General features: G+C 43.4%; 1 long non-coding RNA gene across 2 annotated transcripts; it reads right to left on the minus strand.

Moving 5' to 3' along the window:
* Positions 1-17,201, minus strand: LOC147915755 (uncharacterized). 2 transcript variants are annotated; one of them, XR_015553765.1, is made up of 2 exons: positions 16,915-17,201; positions 1-2,925 (listed from the first exon to the last, which is right to left on the minus strand). It is a non-coding gene; the product is annotated as an uncharacterized LOC147915755 (long non-coding RNA). The 2 variants fall into 2 exon arrangements; XR_015553766.1 differs by lacking the exon at positions 1-2,925 and adding an exon at positions 13,309-13,975.
* Between the last annotated feature and the right edge of the window lie 4,327 nt (positions 17,202-21,528).

Here is a 21,528-nt window from a genome sequence, read left to right on the forward strand (position 1 = left end):
CACTGTAAACAAGAGTAAGGTTTATTATGCAGTTTTAAGGCCTCACCTTCCACATTGATAAGTTTCTAGAAATGACGTCATCCCCCCTCTTCCCAATACAGAGAGGGAGATACCTTTACAAATGGAGACTTCCCTTGTAAATGATTGTCTGGCAACTCCTCGAAGGGCCATCCAGAGAATGTGGCCAGAGAGACAGAACTTACGATAAGATGGGCTTGTTGGTGCCTTTTCTATTGTAACCTCTATCCTACATTATCTTTATAGCAGTCATGATAATAACTCCTTCCTGAAACAGATCTTTTGTTTTAAATTCTTTAGGCAGTTTGGGAGGGGAAACTCAAATATTCTTCCTGAGTTCTCTGAATCCTTATTGTCTTCAGCTCGAAATAATCAGCATACCAGAGTGGTGCTTCCTGGGGTAGCTTGCCCTGAGCACCATCAGCGTTCTCTTCCATCCTCACTATGACCTTCTACAGGTAAGCAAACTGAGGGTCAGAGGGGTCCAGTAATTGCTCGTCATGCTGAGTTCATTAATCACGGATCCAGCTCGACCAGTGTCATCTCTCATTGCTGGGAGGGTTAAATTGGACAGTGTCTACTACCACACACATTAACCAGCCCTCTTGGTGATCTGGTCGTGGTTGTAGAATTTGAGGCATCAGCAGACAAATAAGAGGTTTTGTGCTTTTCTTGGAGTAGGTGGGGTACTTTTTCCAGACGCTCCTCCCCACAAAATTACTAACATCCTAAGACTCCTGAAAACCCACCAAGGCTCTTAGCAAAGTTGGCAACTCACAGGCCTCTTTTCCCACCAATGCTATTTTTAAAAAGCAGTTAAATGGCGCCACCTCCTGGAGGAGGAGTGTTGCGACAGCCAGAACAGGACAAATAGGAAAGTTGTCCTTATTCTCAGATTAAGGGGCAAGGTGTGTTCTGCTCCCCCCCAGACGTGCTGGAGCCTACGGGAGTCAGTCTTTCCATGAGCCAGCGCGATTGCCAGGTGCTCCAAAGCTAAGACATTCCAGGGCCCGAACATTAAGGAAGCAACTGTATAAAGTGCATTGGGGAAGGGGTGGAAAGAGTAACTGCAAAGGCCCTGAGGCAGGATGGGTGGGTAGAGTTCGATGGATGGAGATAAGACCAGTAGTGGTGTGGGGGACAGAGTAATGAAGAAAAGTTTTTTCCTGTACTCCCGTCCTCCTCTCAGTTTTGCCGTCTCTGTTCCACGTGGTCCAGACTTTTAGATCAGACCTGCTTTCTAGCTATTAATCTCTATTTCCTTCTCTCTGAAATAAGAACACCTGTCTCCTTGGGCTGTCAGAAGGGTGATGTGAGCTCATGCCCATAGAGTGCCCAGCACAGCAGGTATTCAATAGGCATGCTCTTTCCCCCTCCGTGACCACAGTCTCCACCTGAGCATCCTGGGTGCCAGGCCTTCTTCCTAGGTCTGGCCAGAGGCCCAGCATTCCCTTCTCCCTGAGAGGTGGGGGCAGCCTGTCTCTGACTTATTTTCTGTCCCCACAGGATAATGCACAATGAAGTAAACGAGACAGAGAGCATCCAGGAAAACATAGCCATGGAGTGGATGATCATCAAAGGCTATGAGACCCACCTGGACACCAGCCAGACTTTTGTGAGATGGGGCATGGCATTCTGCCTCCCCCCAACCTCAAGGTAGGCCCCAGCAGTGGTGGCATTCGAGGACACCACCAGTTGGTTTGTCTACCTTGTGCCAAAAACCGGCAAGTGTGATTGCGGAGTATTCTAGGGCTGCTGGAGGAACATGACAGCTGTATGTAGATGTTGGTATCTGCACAAATAGATGCAGATATTACTGGTTTTCACACTTCCCTTCTCTCCAGATGTACACATGGTTCTTCCCAGATGCCCTTGCTGTGTCTGTGGATGTCATAGTAAACAGTGACAGGTCCATTTGGGGAGAGAGGACTGGAGAATGAGGACAGATACTGATTGGCCTGGTGAATCACAAGCATGTTCTGCATCTGAGGGGAAGTCGTGTGGGTCAGTCCCTCTGTCCCTTGCTCATCATCCTTGGCCCCTTGCGGGAGGCCGTGATCACAGCGGTTCTCACGGGTAGGAGGTTGCCTTCACCCTCAGCCTCCACTCTCCTTGGGAGCAGTGTTTGAGAGGCACAGCCCAGTGAGGGGGCAGCTAGAGGCTGTGACTGAGGGGACTGACTTCCAACTCGGAGACGTTAGAGCTGCAAGGAGTTTGAGGGTCAGCTCTTCAGATTCCACTTGCTGTGGGACCCTCAGCTTCTGCTTGCATGCCCCCGAGGTGACCTCCACCTCAGATGGGCCTCCTGAGTTCCTTCTATCCAGCCCTGGGACTCTCTGAGCAGATGAAAAGCTCGCCAGCACCTCCTGTGGCCTGTGCAGCTGCCTTTGGCCCCTGCTGCCCTTAGCAAGGGTATCGTCGACTTGGAGTTTTGTCCTGAGCCCCTCTGTGTGGCACCTGTGCCTTTTCCCTAGGCTGACCCTGTGACCTGCTGGGCCCAGAGCCAGCCTCCCTGTGTCCTGGCTCCCCCTGAGCTGCATTGGGTCCAAGTTGGAAGTGCCCCAAAGAATGACCTCTCCTGGGGTGGGCAGTGTCACCACAGTCCAGGAATCTGCTCCATTGCCCTGAGCCCAAGCATTTCCTCCCATCCTGAGGGGCTGGGCTGGATGTGGAGACCAGACAAGGGGGCCCAGAAAGGTTCTCAGCAGTGATGGATGTGGGCAGGAGGCAGAGTGGTGGCCCAGAGCAGGCCTGGGGAGATGGAGCGTCAGGGAGGGCTTCCCGAGGAGGCATCACTGGAGTCGAGTCTTGAAGGATAAGTAGGAGTGCACAGGGTGGATGGGGTGAAGGAAGGGCCTTCCAGGCCAAGGAGCAGCACTCAGGAGCCACAGGTAACTTGCCCTGGAACTAGAGTGGGAGCAGAGAGGGGAGGCGATGGTAAGGAAGGAGAAGTGCTGGAGCAGCCTGCTGGCAGAACTTGAAGGCCTGAGTCCCGAGGACAGTGAGGAGCTGGCGGAGTAAGTGGGGAAAGGAGGCCTGGAGCACGTCTTAGGGGAACTGGGTCGGCAAATGGGTTCATCACAGTCCCCTGCTCTGCCCAGGAGTGGCTTCCGTGTGCACATTGTTGAGGACTGGGGGCTCTCTGGGCTCTGCAGCCAAGCATGTCATGACTGATTGGTGATGTCTGCTGCGGCTGTGTGTGGCAGCAGGTGCCCTGTGTCTCTTGCTCATCCCTCTGGGCCAGAGCCAGCCCCACACTTGTCCAGACTCCTCCCTCCTCCAGACCCAGCCCTAAAGAGGTACAGCCTTTTAGATACAGGCTACAACCTTCCTTAGAGGGGGAGTACAAACAATACCCTAGTTGGCCTAAATTCAGACACCAATTAAGAAAGCCTTCAGGTTCAACAATATACTTATCTTAATTTCAATCACAGAAACTAACTCCTAATCTAATACTGCCATTAATCTATTAATTCTTAGAAGTAGTACTGTTACTATAAGCAACAAGAATTATTTCTCCTTGCATAATCTTATATCAGAACAGATAATCACCAAAAGTTAACAATAAAATAAATTCAACCCAATAATTATTTATTACATTAATTGTTAACCCAACACAGGTAAGCATTCAAGGAAAGATTTAAAAAAGTAAAAGAAACTCGGCAAACACAACCCCCACCTGTTTACCAAAAGCATCTCCTCTGACATTTCTGGTGTTACAGGCACTGCTTGCCCAGTGACACGGTGTAAAGGCTGCAGTGACTGGACCCTGCAAAGGCAGCATCATCATTTGTTGTCTAAATGAGGACTTGTATGAACGGCCACTCGAGGGTTTTACTCTCTTTTACTTTTAATCAGTGAAATTGACCTTTCCCTGAAGAGGCGGGAATGACAAAATAAGATGAGAAGACCCTGTGGAGCTTCAATTAATTCAAAAAAAAAAAAAAAGGTAAGCCAAATCAAGGGATAACAAATCTTAAATGGACTAACAATTTTGGTTAGGGTGACCTCAGAGAAGAAAATAACCTCTGAGTGATTAGACCAACTAGTCAAAATATTTCATCACTTATTGATCCAAAATATTGATCAACAGAACAAATTAGCCTCGGGATAACAGCACAATCCTATTCTAGAGTCCATATCCACAATAGGGTGTATGACTGCGATGTTGGATCAGGAAATCCCAGTGGTGTAGCCACTGTTAATGTCTCATTTGTTGAATGATTCAAGTCCTATGTGATCTGAGTTCAGACCAGAGTAATCCAGGCAGTTTCTATCTATTCCGGATTTCTCCCAGTAAGAAAGGGCAAGAGAAACAAGGCGTACTTTACAAAAGCACATTCAAACTAATAGATGATATAATCTTAATCTAATATATATATGTATATAGCCCTGGCAATGAACGGGGTTTGTTAGGCTGGCTGATTAATTGAATGAAACGTAAACCTGTATAGCCAGAGGTTCAATTTTTCTCCCTAACAGCATGTTCATAATCAATCATCTTTTATTAGTTGTCCCCAATCTACTTTCCATAGCATGCCTTACACTAATTGAATGAAAAGTATTAGGTTATATATGGCTCCGTAAAGGACCACACATCATTGGCCCCATGATCTGTGGAGACAACAGTATTTACATCAGTGTCACAAGGCCATCAGCTGGAGTTCACACTGGAACACGTACCCAGGAAAACAGCCTACAAAGGACCCATTAGCACACAACAGAACAAGTAATGTGGACTTTTGTCGATGACCTAGTATTTAAAATGGTAGGATAAAGATGCAGGACTCTAAAGTGTTCATGGAAATGCTGAATGCACAACTCAGAAATAAGGAATAATCGACAAGGTAAACCAACTTCAATAGATTTATAATGGCTTACATGTACACAGGAAGAGTTTTTGCTGAACAATTAAGTATTCATGTATTTGTCTTGATGAAAACATGAAACTTTATGTTGAATAAAAATGGGCCATTTTCCTGTATTAGTACATTACTACTCATCATTTAGTCAATTTCTATAGTTAATGGAGTTATAAACATAATTACGAAGTCATGCATCCATCAGAAAACAACTATGAATGAATCTGGAAATTGTAGGGCCAAAAATAATGTTTTCAATATTATGTATTAGAACATGTATATACATAACAAGGATGAGAGAAAACTTTGATTAAAGGAGATTAAAATGTAATCTAATCTTAAAAGAGTAAAAAGGGTGTCAGTCTTGGGAGACTGGGGATAGGCAGTAAAATTTCACAGAATTCTGAGACTGGAAATGGGCCATTCCCTACTTTCATTTTTTTATTGTCGTTGCCAAGGGAATTTTTCCACCAAGAACAGAGAGATGGAGGGGAAAGAGGACATGGAAGGATATTACAGACGTGAGAAGGTTTCCATTTTCAGGACACCTTAGAGCAGCCAGGTGTCCATATTCTAGACCATGTAACCACAAAGAATTTCCCCTGGCAGATGCCTTCTGTAGCTCTTCCCTCCAAATTTACTCATTGCTCCTGGTGAGATCATCCTAAATGAGAACAGGCTGGGAGAAACACAGAGCTGCCTGGAGGAAAGCCCATCTTGTAAATTGACCCTGCCTTGGAGCTGGCTGGGCAGAGGACAGGAGCTGCACGATGGATACCGACCCCTCTTCAGTCCAGGGACTTTCTTTTATTGCCCAAAGCACTGGCTGTAACACTGAAGTTCGCTGAAGGCCAATGGGATGAGGTGTAAGACTAAGGTGTCGATAAAACACATGATGCAACATGTTTTCATGTGTAGCAATATGTGCACAACTAGGGAGAAGGGCCCTAACGTCTTTATGATCCTTAAGGGGAATTTGACTCACACCAATTTAGGGATCATTGGCAATAATGTGTCATGTAGAAGAAGGATCGTCAATCTAAACGAACTTATTCACACACTCAGTGTCCTAGTCTGTATGGGATGTCGTAACAAAAATACCATAGACTGGGTACTTTATTTTTTTTGCTGAGGAAGATTCACCATGAGCTAACATCCATGCCTGTCTTCCTTTATTTTGTGTGTGGGTCACCCCCACAGCATGGCTGCTGATGAGTGGTATAGGTCTGTGTCCAGGAACTGAACCCATGCTACCAAGAGGAACTCACTGAACTTAACCAGTAGGCTGTGGGGCAGGCCCCTAGACCGGGCACTTTTGGGGTTCCTTTTGTGTGTGTGAGGAAGATCAGCCCTGAGCTAACATCTGATGCCAATCCTCCTCTTTTTTGCTGAGGAAGATTGGCCCTGGGCTAACATCTGTGCCCATCTTCCTCTACTTTTTATATGGGATGCAGCCAGAGCATGGCTTGACAAGCTGTGCATCAGTGTGTGCCCAGGATCTGAACCTGCAAACCCTTGGGCCACCATAGCGGAGCACCCACACTTAGCCACTGCACTGCCGGGCCATCTGTAGACTGGGCACTTTTAACAACAGAAGTGCATTCCTCACAGTTCTGAAGACTGGGATGTTCAAGATCTAGGTTCAAGCTGATTTGTTTTTGGTGAGAGCTCTCTTCCTGTTTTGCAGAAGGACAGCTTCTTGCTCTACCCTCATCTAGCAGAGAGAGCTCTGGCCCTCCATCTCCCTATAAGGGCACTAATCCCATCATGGGGGCTTCACACTCATGGCCTCATCTAAGCTAATTAACTCCCAAAGGCCCCACTTCCAAATACAATCACTTCGGGGATTAGGATTTTAACGTATGAAATTGGATTACGTAGACATTCAGTCCATAGCATTCATGAAACCAACAATTAACACATATTTATAGAAGTCATACAGCCCCAACTGAAGAATGTTCTGGAGATCATGTGGCAAATGATACAATGTCTTTCCCTTTACAGAGTCTTCTAGTGGAGGCAATAAAAATTAACAGCCAAACAAAGCTTGTGATATTAAAAAGCTAACATAGATCAATTATGACAGATTGTATTTACAATTGTTTTCTGGTAAGACAGGTCTGATTATCAGAGTCCAGATTAAGCAAATTCCCCTGGGTGAGGGCATGTGTGGCAGTCTCACCTAAAAAAGCTCTTTCCTTTTTGAAATTTTATTTCATCTAGTCCTGTTTGCTTCCACATCCCTTTGCTGTTTTCAAACTTACAGTATTTATTAAATCAACGTTTAATTGTTGCTCTGACTTTACCACATCTGACTGGAAGCAGAAGTTACTGGACTTGGCTTGAATGAAATTTCAGTTCATTTTTCCTCCTCTTTCTGCTCAGACTCTCTTCTCTCACTGTTGAAATAGCAAATGCCTTAAGAGAGAAGCCACGTGGAGCTGGTGCTCACAATCTTCTGCTTCCCTCATCTCAGAGATTGCAGACCCCCAAGTCCTGTCTGCATGGGATGTTCTAAGACCCTTCATACAGCTGTTCTGTGTGCATTGTACAGCTTTTCTAGCTGCCCCAGGAAAGCTACTCAATAAAAGTGGAAGCTGCAGTAATTTTACCCTGAAATGTTTTAAACCAATGAGCATTTGTCATTTTTCAATGAGTATTTCTATAATTTTATAAGAAACATTTAAATAGGAATTTTAACAGCAATAATGGCTGTTCTTTGGCCAGAATTCCATGTCATTCATTGTTTGGAATTATATCTAAGCTTTGATGGACTCTCCTCAGTGCCTTTTAAAATATCACTGTTCCTTACATTTAAATATCTTGTGATGGGTTTGTATCAGTCACCTCTTTTGTACCATTTCAGATCCTCTTGGGTCCTCCTACCCTTGAGTCGTATGTCATTTAGCAACCAGCTTTTCAGGTATCATATTTGCTTTATGCAAGTGCCTCCTGACTGCTCCTCACATTTTGTCCCTGTGCCCTCTCCCTCTCCCTCTCGTCCTGGGGTGTCCATGTTGATGCTGAGGTGTGAAAAACTTCCTGATCAAGCCCACACATGCACGGCCATGCTCCTTGTTGTATGGATGTGTGTGTGTTCAGCAATTCTGTGTGGTCACAGGGTGCACGGCTATTATGGCATCTATGTGAAGGTGTGTTTTGTTGATGTCTGTGTGTGTTTAGAGAGTTCAAGTCACTGTGGGCTCTGAGACAGTGAGTGGTCTGTAAGTGTGTGAGTTTGTGTGTATGTTCTGAGTATCAGTGTGCATTATCAGGTGTAGTTTACAGACTGAATGCTGATGGTCATTTACAAATAGTGTGTATGTGTGTGTGGGTGTGTTGTCAGCATTTCCAAGTGTTCAGAGGATGTCTGTCATTGTGGGAATGTGTGGAATAAGTATGTTGTTACAGATCAGCATGGGCACCAACACTGTTTGCCTGTTACTAGTTCAACATTCAACACCCCTGAAGAAACAGTGAGTCCAGACATTCACAGGCCCCATCAGGCCCACAGAGATCCTACTCAGCTGTTTTGTTCCCATCACAGAAATATGAACAGGTAGCCAAGGACCACTTGATATTTGAGAAAATCCTCTAGCATGAAAAATGGAGCAAGAAACACATACACTGAAGTGAAGGACTAAAGGAGTAGCAAGGAAATCCAGAGATCATAGTGAAACTTCAATTGCATATCTAGTAACATCTTCAAAACAATTAGACATGGGCTGGTCCCATGGCCTAGTGGTTAAGCTCAGAGAACTCTACTTCAGCAGCCCAGGCTCCATTCCTGGGCGTGGACCTACACCACTCATCAGTGGCCAGGCTGTGGTGGCAACCCACATACAAAATAGAGGAAGACTGGCACAGATGTTAGCTCAGGGTGAATCCTCCTCAGCAAAGGAAAAAAAAAGAAGATAAAACATCCATTAAGTGTATATATATAAGTATTGATGTTACTGCACAATATTGGGGTTCTCTTGCCCAATGCACATTAAAAAAACCAGTTATTCTGGCATCAGCTTTTGGGAAAAGAATTGTAGCTTTATTTTTGTGAGATTTATATGCAAGGAGACAGGGGCCATGTGTCTGTCTCAGATCTGTCTCCCCGATCCAGGGCTTGGGGCACAATTTATGGGATGAAGGGCAGGGCGGTCTGACATGTGGAGGTACATGATTGGAAGTAAGGAGAAGTGAGGTAATTGATGATCTGCACAAGCAAAGTCAAGCTTTGTGGCTCTTCATCGGATGTGTGTTCAGAAATTGGCAGTGTTACGATGATCTGAAGATGGAGCTTTTAGCTCCTTGATGTCAAAAATGTCATTTATCGAGCATTTGCGCAGGTGTAGCTGATGGGTTGGTGGTGTCAACTGGCCTGAACTGGACTAGGGGTCTCAGTTCCTGAAAGAAAACTCTTAACTAATCTGTTGATAAGATGGGGTCAGTTGAACTGGTCCTGGAGGGCCCATGGTTATGTTGGTATATGCATATATATGCATATGCCTGAGATTATCTATATGTGTGTTAAATGTAGAATATACGCAAAACCAGGCTCTAGTGAAAGTGGTCAGGACAGATTTTAATCAGTAATATACCACTGCAATAGGGAAGAGGGAACAGGGTGAACTGAACTCAGTTTGATTTGTACAGAGGTGACTGGGCATTTGAAAGGGAGAATGAGGGAGCAGGCAGAAGGGGCGAGCAGGGGCTCAGTAGAGTCAGGGAGGGAAAAGTTACAGAGTGTTGGTCAGTGCAGTGTAATCTGGCCAGTTGTGTCTGCTGGTTTGAAATGATCAAAGTTTCACTTTTCTCCTCTCACAGAGTCTGGGAGACAGACACCCTGTCCTCATCTCAAGTAATGGCTCTCAGGACCTTGAGAAATGCATTCCTTGGTTATTAGAGACACATAAAACTCAAAAGGACAGAGGAAATATTCACAGTTGTAAGCACTTTTGGGTAAATGCTCTAAGAAAGGGATGTCAGAGGCCAATGATTGAGTGTTGGCCAGAACAAACAGTCAATTCTTTTGGCTGCCTTGAGCTTTCTCAGGCCGACACTCTTTAAGGGGGCAGGGGTCATCCTAGGGATGTGGATTTGAGCTGTTAGAAACTGTGTCAGTGTTTAAGTCTTATAATGCGTGTGGGGGTGTGAAACCATTTGTGCTGAGAGGCTGTAGTTATTATAGGACAAGATTGAGGCCTAGTCAAGAAGAGGGCTCAATGGAGCCTGGCTTGAGTTTGGTCAAGTACAGGATCATATATAGAAATAAGATATGTACATTTTTTGGATAATATAAATCATTATATTGAATAATATAATATATTGAATTAAATAATATATATAATGAATATATATTGAATGTGTATAAATAAGTATATGTACATATACTTGAATTAAATAATATAAATATATAGAAGAGAGTGACATCAACATCATGGCGGAGTGAGCTTCCCCTATTGAACTCTCCTCCTCTAAGACACATCAAAAAGGACATTTATAGTCCAACAGAAGCTATTCACAAATAATATAAATATATATATGATTTAAAGGAATATTCAGACATAATAGAAATTTCCAGGGCCAGCTCCGTGGCTTAGCAGTTAGGTGCGCGCGCTCCACTGCTGATGGCCCGGGTTCGGATCTCAGGTGCACACCAACGCACTGCTTCTCCGGCCATGCTGAGGTGGCGTCCCACATACAGCAAATAGAAGGATGTGCAACTATGACATACAACTATCTACTGGGGCTTTGGGGGAAAAAAAAAAGGAGGAGGATTGGCAATAGGTGTTAGCTCAGAGCCAGTCTTCCTCAGCAAAAAAAGGAGGATTAGCATGGATGTTAGCTCAGGGCTAATCTTCCTCACACACACACACACACAAAAAGAAATTTCCAGAATTAATAAAAGACTTCTATTCTAGATTCAGGCAGGTGAACACATCTCAAGCATAATTAAAAAAAAAAAATCTAGAGTCAGATCCATCCAGGGAAACCAAAGAACACCAAATACAAAAGAAGATATTCAAAGCCCCACAGAGGGACAGAACACTTACAGAGACTTACATTTAGACCTATGATACATTTCTTAACAATGGAAGGCAAGAGAGAGTTGGATTAAATCTTCAAGGTACAGAGAGAAAATAACTTTCAGTGTATACCCAATCAAACCATATCTCAAGAACTGGGGTGAATTAAAGATATTTTTATGCAAACATTTACTAAGAGTATTACCACCAACAAATGCTCATTAAGGAACTTTTAAAGAATGTACTTTAAGGGGGCCAGCCACCCGGTGTAGTGGTTTAAGTTCAGCACGCTCTGCTTCCAAGGCCTGGGTTCATGGGTTCAGATCCTAGGGGTGGACCTACACCACACATCAGCCATGACATGGTGGTGACCCACATACAAAAATAGAGGAAGACTGGCACAGAGGTTAGCACAGAGCTAATATTACTCAAGGAAAAAAATTAAAAAGTAAAATGAATGTACTTTAACAAAAAATTGATAGAAGAAATGCTAAGATGTAAAAATGGATCGTGAGGATAAAAAAGGGTAAACATCTGAATAAATCATTGAAAGCATGACTTTATGAAACAATAATAATATTGACAATGTATGACAGATGGAGTTAAAAACTAATGACAAGGGAACTTCTGTTTTAGAGGAGACTAGGACAGGAAAGCACTCTTGCTGCAAAACTGGACATAGACAGATAAATTATAGATATATTTTTAGAGCATCAGAGAGCTTCAGAACAAACCAACTAAAATTCCAGAAAGAAGAAAAACTCTTTTATGTGAGCAAGGATTTTTACTTTTCTTTCCCAAACAAGCATTTTCTGATTCTGGGTGCCTGCTGAGGATCTGGCTTGCTCAGTCAGATCCTCAGCTAGGGAAAAGAGAAACTAGGCAAACTTGTAGTGATTCTGCAGGATTGGTGTGGCAGAGGAAACCTGAGGGCTTTCAGACACACAACTGCTCTTCCTCGCAGCACCTGTGCTAAGTTTTGGTGCCACACAGGAATCTGGGGAACTAGGCCAAAAGCTTCCATAAAGCAAAGTGAAACCTCCAGCAGTGGTGGAAGTGGCCTAAGTCAAACATACTGCTAGTCTGACCTTCAGGGAATTTGCCATATTGTGAAGCGATGTAAGGTAGGAGGCTGCAGAGCTGCACTGAAATGTCTGAAGGGTGTAGCTGTATTTTCTGTGGGCTCCCAAACCCGAGGAGACAGAGATCTACCAGACTTAGAACCAGACGCATGTGCGGGGAAGGGGAGCAGAGCAAACAGGAACAGGGGAAAGCAGAAGGGCTGGGTTTACTAAAAGTGAGACCCAGCCCCAAGACTGATCAACATCTGATTGGACTCAGGTGCTCCAACCTCACTGTTTCCCAACGAAGGAAGACAAGGTCACGTGGAGCCTCTCGAGTTACATTACACAGACCTTCCAAAGACACTGGTGAGAGGATGGAGAAGGCACGCCACAGACGGGAAGAAGACCTTTGCAAATCACATATCTGACAGGACTATAAAGAACTCTCAAAACTCAGCAATAAAAAAATCCAAGTTTAAAATGGGCACAGAATTGGACACTTCACCAAAGAAGATAAACAGATGGCAAATAAGCACATGAAAAGATGCTCAACGTCATTAATCATGAGAAAAATGCACATGAAAACCACATTGAGATACTGCTATGTACATATTAGAATGTCTAAAATTAAAGATGTTGACCATACCAAGTGTTAATGAGGATGGAAAGTCACTGGAACACTCCTACATTGTTGGTAGGAACACAAAGTGGTTCAGCCTCTTTGTAAAACAGCTTTCAAGTGGAGTTTGTTATGCTGCTGTAACAAATTAGCACAAATTTCATGGCTTAAAACAGCTCAGATTTGTTTTACAGTTCTGTAGGTTAACAGTCTGACACGGGTCTCCTTGGGCTAAAATCAAAGTGTTGGCAGAGCTACGTTCTCTTGGGGGGACTCTAAAGGTTAATCCATTTCCTAGCCTTTTCAAGCTTCTAGAGATAACCACATTCCTTAGCCTATGGCCCCCCTCCTCCACCCTCAAGAGCAAGATCTCGGCATCTCTCTGGCCCTGCTTCCCTTGTTGCATCTTTTTTCTACTCGCCTGCTGTTCTTTCCCTTTTAAGGGCCTTTGTGATGCACTGGGCCCACCTGGATAATCCAGGATAATCTCCCTATTTTAAAGTCAGTTGATTAGCAACCTTAATTCCATCTGCAAACTTAATTCACCTTTGCCAAGTAAACTAATGTATTCCCAGGTTCCAGGGATTAGGACATCTTTGTGGGCCATGACTTTGCTACCACAAACAGTTTTTAAAATAAAGTTAAACATACACATACCATGTGACCCAGCAATTCCACTTCTAGGTGCTTACCCAAGAGAAGAAGACTAATGCTCACACAAAAACTTGTTTGCAAAGATTTATAGCAGCTTTATTCATAGTCAAAAAAGACAAAACTGAAAATAACTCAAATGTCCTTCAACTGGTGGATGGATAAACTGTGGTACATTCACACAATAGATACTACATTCACCAATAAAACAGAAGGAACTGCTGATACAGGCAACAACGTGGATGAACACTAAACTGAATGTATTGTGCTCAATGAAAGAATCCAGACTCAAAAGGCCAAATACTGTAGGATTCCATTTATATGATATTCTAGAAAAGACAAACCATAGGGAAAGACAACAGATCATTAGTTGCCAGGGGTTAAGGGTGGGGGAGGAGTTGACTACAAAAGAGCAGCTGAAGGGAGTTCTGGGTGCTGGAACTTTTCTGTATCTCAATTTTGGTAGTGGCACAGCTCTATGCATTTGTCAAAACAGTTGTACAAAGAGGAAAACAAATACATAATTTCTCAGTCATCAGATTGGCAAAACTTTAAAAATCTGACAATGCCGATCTGACAATTCCCAGGGAAAGGATGACTCAGACACTGTTGGCGAGAATGGAAATTGTTAAAACTTCAGAGGATGATTTGGCTGCAGCTCATCAAGTTGCAGATGCACATCAGCCTCTGGCCCAGCAATCCACTCACAGGCAGGTGTCCATTCTAGGGAATCCACGTGTGCTCGAGGAGACACACACAAGTATAGTTATTAAACATGGTATGGGAATGAATTAATTGTGGTTAGTAGTTATTTAAAAAAGAAAGGTAAAAATGCATATGGGAAAGAATCAACCCTGCTGGCTACATATATGATCTGGGAAGGTAACTCACTGGTTTGTATACTTAATAGTATGTAGCACAGACAGCACTGTACTAGGAATCTGGAGACAAGCATCTGAGCATATAGTTGCAACTCTGCCACTAAGTAGCAGTCAGACTATGGATGACTTAACTTGAAAAACCTCACTTTTCATTTACTGGAAAATGAAGAGGTTAGGCTCTACAACCACTAAAATTATTTCCAACTCCACAATTCTATGCTTCAATAAGTCAACAATCAAAAATTATATTCCAAAGTACCTATGTTCAGAAACTGTTTTTCCCAGACACTCTGAAATTAGAAACTATCAGGGAAATAGGATATCTTAAAATATTGATACATAGGGCCGGCCCCGTGGCTTAGCGGTTAAGTGTGCGCACTTTGCTGCTGGCGGCCTGGGTTCGGATCCCGGGCGCGCACTGACGCATAGCTTCTCTGGCCATACTGAGGCCGTGTCCCACATACAGCAAATAGAAGGATGTGCAGCTATGACATACAACTATCTACTGGGGCTTTGGGGGAAAAATAAATAAATAAAATTATTTAAAAAAAATATTGATACATAAAATGGCCCAAATTTCTTGGTACGTCTATGACAAGCTGTTTAATCAATATGGCAACTCAGAAAGAGCGTATAAACAGCAAAACCTACCATATTGACTTGGGTCACCCTCAGAAAAAACATATGTCCTCTCCCACTTTAACATTCCAAAACAAATTCACCATACTAGTGAGTCCGTCTTGTCAAGTTCAGGTCTGTCTAGCCAGAAGTCATTCATGTATATGGTAAGATTTACTTCATTTTTTAACAAAGATAAAAAGATAAATGGCTTTTTGTATTTTTGCCTGTTTCATCTATAAAGATCTTACATTACAATTTAATAGCTTCAGACTGCTACAGTAATTTAAAGAGCATTTTGAAACTTGTAATATGCCATGTCCAACAGAATCTAGTAAAAAAATCAGTAGTTCACAATCCAACAATGCTTATTTAGATTCATTACCAACAATCCTTACACTTCAAAGACACCAATAACCAACATGTCATTTGTTCCTCCTGCAGAATTTCATAGGTTGTTAAATTCTGTTATCATCCAAAAGTATAATTAGGATGCTATCAATAAAATGTATTTTTTTATCAGAAATATTAAAACTAATGATTAAACTATTAAACTAAATGATTAACTAAATATTAAAACTAATGGCAACTAACGATCTGTTGTCTTTCCCTATGGTTTATCTTTTCTAGAATATCATATAAATGAAATCCTACCGTATTTGGCCTTTTAACCTTTCACCCTCTCAGTTGTGGGAGGTCAAGATTTGGCCACCCTGAAATCCATCTCTTTACCTTGGTTGTTTTCTCTAGGGACATTTGACCTCCCCCACTAACTAAAGAATTTGACATAGTAACTCCTTCCTGGAACAGATCTATCATGATGGCTGTAAAGATAATGTAGGATAAATGTTACAATAGGAAAGGCACCAACAAGCCCATCTTATCCGAAGTTCTGTCTCTCTGGCCACCTTCTCTGGATGGCCCTGCGAGAAGTTGCCAGACAATCATTTACATTTATAAGGAAAATCTCCATTTGTAAAGGTATCTCCCTCTCTGTTTTGGGAAGAGGGGGGAATGGCCTCATTTCTAGAGGCTTATCAATGTGAAACGTGAGGCCTTAAATCTGCATAATAACCTTACTCTTGTTTACTGTGCTTTAGTGGTAATCTCCTGTAACTGACTCCCCCCATCCCCAACACCCTCCTTTGTCTTTGGCTGAACATGGTACTTAAGACAAGAATTTCTGCTATTGTGTTGAGAAACGCAGTGTCCCTGCTTTCTCCCATGTATACATGTTATTAAACTTGGTATTATTTTCTCCTGCTAACCTGTCTTGTTAATTATTTGGCCAGCCATAAGAACCTTAAAGAAAAGGGCAGAGGGAGATTCCACCTCTTCCCCCGACACAATCAAATCAAAATTTGAAAATTCTTGCTCTACGAGCTTTCCAAATCTAAATTCTTACAATTCTAAATGAGTATGGAGACAAAACACACACTACATACTACTTCTAAAAACCTCCTCCTTATCCGATTTTAATTTTAGCACCAACTGCCAAGAAAAACCTTTCCACTGAAACCAAAATTCCGTACACATTATGTCAATCATCAATTGATCAGTCATCAGTCTATGTTAACAGAAGGTGAGTTATTATTAGGAAGCTACATAATTTGCACCAAAGACTGTTTAAAGCTCCTTTCATTAAATGCAGTTTACAACAATTCACAGGCTTTAAAGTTCACCTTGCAAATATAGAGTCAATTATCAGAAACCATTAATGGGATTAGGCTTTTCTATAAAAGTGGTCCCAAGGAAGTAGGAACACTTATTTGTTTAAAGAACGCAATGAGGAGCCAAATAGCCTGAGAGGAGTCAGACAGAGGAGCACTGACCACAGTCCATCTTCTGAAGGAAAGTGTTCACCCCGGGATGTCGAGACCTGGCCTAGACGGGCCCCGGGGAGCACGAACTCAAGGGCTCGAGCAGAGGGCAGGCGACTCCCTGCCGCCCCCTGCACCTCCGCTGGGTGGGCAGGAGGCCCCGCCAGGGTGGGGCACCGCCAAAGCAGAGGGACCCGCCGGCCAGGCGGCGCTCCTCTGCTCCTCAAAGGGACAGAGTTGGGCTCCCCCGCCTGGGGCAGCCCGCCAGCAGCCCCGTCCCCCGACCCCATCCGCCGACCCCCCCACCGCGCTCCCGCCATCTGCGGCGGAGATCACGCAGAGCCCGCCGCCCACCGCCTACCTCAGCGCCGCCTCCTGCCCAGCGCTCCTCCACACTGCAGAAAGGAGAGCTCCCCTGTGCTGAAAATCATGGAGGAAGGATCCAGAAACCGCCAATCCCCCTACACAAACCTCCGAGACAGCCACCTGCGCACCTGGGGCCCCACCTCCAGTGCACACGCCCTGGGGCTCTCCAGCTCGCCAACCCCTCTGCCGCTCTGAGAGCCAGTCCTGCGCATGCGCGGGCCTCCAAGAACAATGGGAGCCGCTGGGGGGCACCGGGAGGGGGATGGGGGTGCGGGGACCAAGGTGTACCTGAGAGGGAGAGCGGGAGCTGGCTGGCACTCTGCAGTCCTTGACTCTGCTCTCCCTAGATGACCATCAGTTCCTGGAGAAGATCTGCCTTCCCTTGAGGCGGCTCCTCCTGTCCTGAGAAGCACGTTACATGATCTAACATTTATTTAAAAAAGAACAATGACATCCTTAACACCTGATGTGTCGTGTCCCCAGAAGAATTATCTGCTTCCCCAGAAGACTAGACAGTGAGCAGCTGGGACTGAGTTCTGACCTAGGAAGGAAGGACGCTGAGGGCACAGCTGTCTCCCCTCTGCCGGCTCCTGCCTCTGAGTTGTGGCCATGATGGGGCCACAGCGTTGGGGACTCGTGCAGGTGACAACGCTCACATGTTTGCCCACCATATTACATTTCTTATGGTTGAGTGGTTAAAATGGGAGACTAGCTGTCAGTTTTTCTGACGATTTCACTTGCAGAAATGTCTTTGGACAAAGAAGTTTGTTTTCTTAAGTTCTGATTTTTATAATCAATAATAATAGTTAAAATACTTATTTTCTTAATCTCATTGGCATGCAAAAACAAACAAGTCACTTGGTTTTCACCAAATTGGCCACATTTTCATTAAAACTTTGGAAGTATTGCTGTTTGAGGTAAAGAAAGCATTTGGGAAGAACAATTACCCTTGGATAATATCTTCCCAGATAAATGTACAAACACATAGTTATGAGCCGTTCTGAGGGTCCTGGGAAATCCAGTTTGAGTTCTACAATGGATCATCTGAAGTAAGGTTAAATTAGCAATTTTCTAAGGAGCTTGCAAGTATTCACGTCGCCTTCATCAAATAGGTCTGGTGATTTAAATGAAGGTTGAGCTTAATGATAAAAGTTTTCAAGAGACTGAGAAATATTAAGTAAATGTACTTAAAAAGGTGAAAGCCTGCCATTATCCTCTTTAAAACAGAGTCACAGTAGCACTATTGTCAAGGTATGAGAAGGAATAGAAATGCTTTATAAAGTCATTTCTTCACTTCTAAAGGACCTAACGTGACATTCTAGAAATGTCCATAGTCTTTCACTCATCTAGATTAAAATTGCTCAATTTATATTTTAAAGACTAATGTATCTGAGGGCAAAATATTCAAGGTCAGTGTTTAATTGTTTTTCATTGTTGCAAAGTACATGGGTATAAAGTGTGGCTGAAATCCATGGTCTTGGAGAAGAAAAATATATAGAACTTATTTATCACTCTCACAGCATGTCCTGACTTAATCCTACAAATATCCCAAGAATAAAGCCTCAGTGAATTCCATTCTGTTCTTAGATATGACATCTTTCATTTCTAATGAATATTCTCAAATTAGGCTCTAGCTAGTAATTATGTTCCTGATGCAAATAGGCAGTAAAAAAGAATCCACGCTTGATTAACTTGGGCTCAAGAGGACTACTTAGAACCAAAATTTGTTTTTTGCTTTGTTTTTCTTTATCGATTTCTTTCTTTCTCCTCAGTGGAGTCACCAGATAAATGACACAGAAAGCTGAGAGACTGGAGGGCAGGGTCTTGAAGAATATAGGGTTTCCTAATCTTCCAGATCTTTTTTATCTTTAAAATTCTGTGATTTTTGCTGTTTATATAGGAGTTCATTTTTTTCATTATTTCTCATAGTGATCATAATAGTGAGACTAACAAAACTTAACACCTGTGGAACATTTTTTGTGGTAAAAATTTATGTCATTCTGACAACTGTTAATATTTTAAAAAGCCACTAAGAGATAACCTGATGCTCAGAGGATTATTAGGGTGGTGAGATTGTTCTGTACATAATGGTGGCTACATGTCACTATATGTGTGTCAAAACTCATGTAACTGTACAACACAAAGAGTGACCCTTAATCTAGGGACTGTAGTTCATAATGTGGGAGATCAAGATTTGGCCACCTGAAATCTATCTCTTTACCTTGGTTGTTTTCTCTGAGGACATTTGACCTCCCCCACTAACTGCCTAAAGAATTTGACATAGTAACTCCTTCCTGGAACAGATCTTCTGTCTGATGGCTGTAATATAATGTGTAATAGATGTTACAATAGAAAAGGCACCAACAAGCCCATCTTCTCAGAAGTTCTGTCTCTGGCCACATTCTTTGGATGGCCCTGCAAGGAGTTGCCAGACAGACATTTACATTTATACGGGAAATCTCCATTTGTAAAGGTATCTCCCTCTCTGTATTTGGGAAGAGGGGGGATGACCTCATTCCTAGAAACTTATCAATGTGAAAAATGAGGTCTTAAATCTGCATAATAACCTTACTCTTGTTTACTGTGCTTTAGTGATAATCTCCTGTAACTGACTCTCCCCACCCCCAACATCCTCCTTTATCATTAGCTGAACATGGTATTTAAGACGAGAATTTCTGTTATTGTGTTGAGAAACGCAATGTCCCTGCTTTCTCCCATGTATACATGTTATTAAACTTGATATTATTTTCTCCTGCTAACCTGTCTTGTTAATTATTTGGGCAGCCATAAGAACCTTAAAGAAAACGGCAGAGGGAGATTCTCTCTCACTTCCCCAACAATAACAACGTTTCAATATTGTTCATTCATTATAACAAACGTATCACACTAATGCAAGGTGTTTATAACAGGGGAGATGGCGCTTGGGAGAGAGGGGAGAGGCAGTACGGTGGGTGTATGGAGTGTAGGATTCCAAAAAGGAAACCCCAACTCCAGTCTCGGGAAGGCGCGGACCCACAGACACAGGAGACCGAGCTTGATGCAAACGCAAGAGGTGTATTAAGCGGAGCTCCGGGTCGACACATATCTCTCGCAGGAGACAGAGGAGTCGACCCCGGACCTTAAAGGGCAAACTCTTATATAGGGTTTGGAAGCACAAAGCGGGAAAAGGTTGGCGCGGTCTTATATGATTGGCTAATTTAAAACATTTAAACAGTTACATTTTATGGCGCGAATTGCTATGGCGCGAAGCGATTATCAGGTTACACACACGTGTCCCCATCTGGACCCCCTCCACCCCGACCCTCCCAAACTATCCCTCTGGAGCACTCTCTTGTTCTCAATTCTTCCCCGAACAGTTTAGGGTGGGTCTTTCATGAATAGAGTCAGTCAGGATTGATAAACGTTCCCTCCTATACCAGGAATCCTTAGGGCGTGGAGGTGCCTGTCTCTAAGGTAGTAACTTTTAAATTTTTAATATAATTTACTTCCTTCATTCCCCACTTTTTCTTTTGTCCCTAGTTCTAATCTTAGAACTTAGTTTTCGGTGTCTACTATCAGTGGCTCATTGCGTGGGAGAGCTTGGTAATGGCGTTGGAGCATCATAGTATGCACTGCTTATGAAAGCAGTAATTTTATTGAAAACACACGGTCCGAAAACTAAAAGTAGACAAAGAATCAGCAAGGGTCCTGCTAGGGAGGATAGTAAGGTCGTCATCCAGGGGGACTTAGTGAACCAGGATTTAAACCAGCTTTGTTGCGCCTCCCTGCTTTGCTGCCTCATGTCTAATCTTTTTCTATTTTGGAGCACTATTTCAGACAGGGAGGTGAGGGACTCTTTTAATTTAGAGATGGACTGTTCTAAAGTCCTGAGATCTTCATCTATAGCATTGCTCAAGGCAGTTAATCCCCTTTCTCCTGTGACTAAGGCCGTAGTGCCAGTCCCTACGCCCGCGGCAACTCTCAGTCCCAGGAGTACAGCCAGGGTGAGGGATACTGGTTTTTTTTTCTATAATCTGGATCTCTGGTCAAATTTATCTTTGAAACTATTGGCAGTAAGATAATAAATTCTAGGCACCAACTGCACAAGCACGCAAAAATCTTGTGACGAATTGAATATGCTAGTTGAGATGCAGGGGGTCAGGCCTGTGGAGCAAGCCCATCACCTATTGGGCCCTGGTATCAAAAAATAACCAGGAGTGGTCGGAAGGCTGACTTCAGTCTTATTACATAGAGCCTGGTAGCCCGGGGGAATTTTTTTTAAGCATAGTCCTGAACCGGTCCCCGATACATCCGTTAGGGTTATCCGCCCTTCTTTGCCCCAAAGACAAGTCGTGTGGTCCGTGGTGTTATTATGGACCCCCATGGTGGCGATTCTTTCATAAGAAGGGGGGGGCTGACCGCTAGGCATAGCCAGCATGCTTTAGTCATTTCAGGATTGGAGCCATTTAAGGCGTAGTAAGCTCCCCGTACTAAGTTAAACAGTCTGTGCCATCTTTGCCCAGTAGGCACTGCGGGAGGTCAAATGTCCTTCAGAGAAAACAATCAAGGTAAAGAGATATATTTCAGGGTGGCCAAATCTTGATCTCCCACAGTCCCGCCTTTGAAACTA

This window comes from Ceratotherium simum, chromosome 12, assembly GCF_057802395.1.
Source record: "Ceratotherium simum simum isolate JZ-2026a chromosome 12, ASM5780239v1, whole genome shotgun sequence".
Taxonomy (NCBI): Eukaryota; Metazoa; Chordata; class Mammalia; order Perissodactyla; family Rhinocerotidae; genus Ceratotherium; species Ceratotherium simum.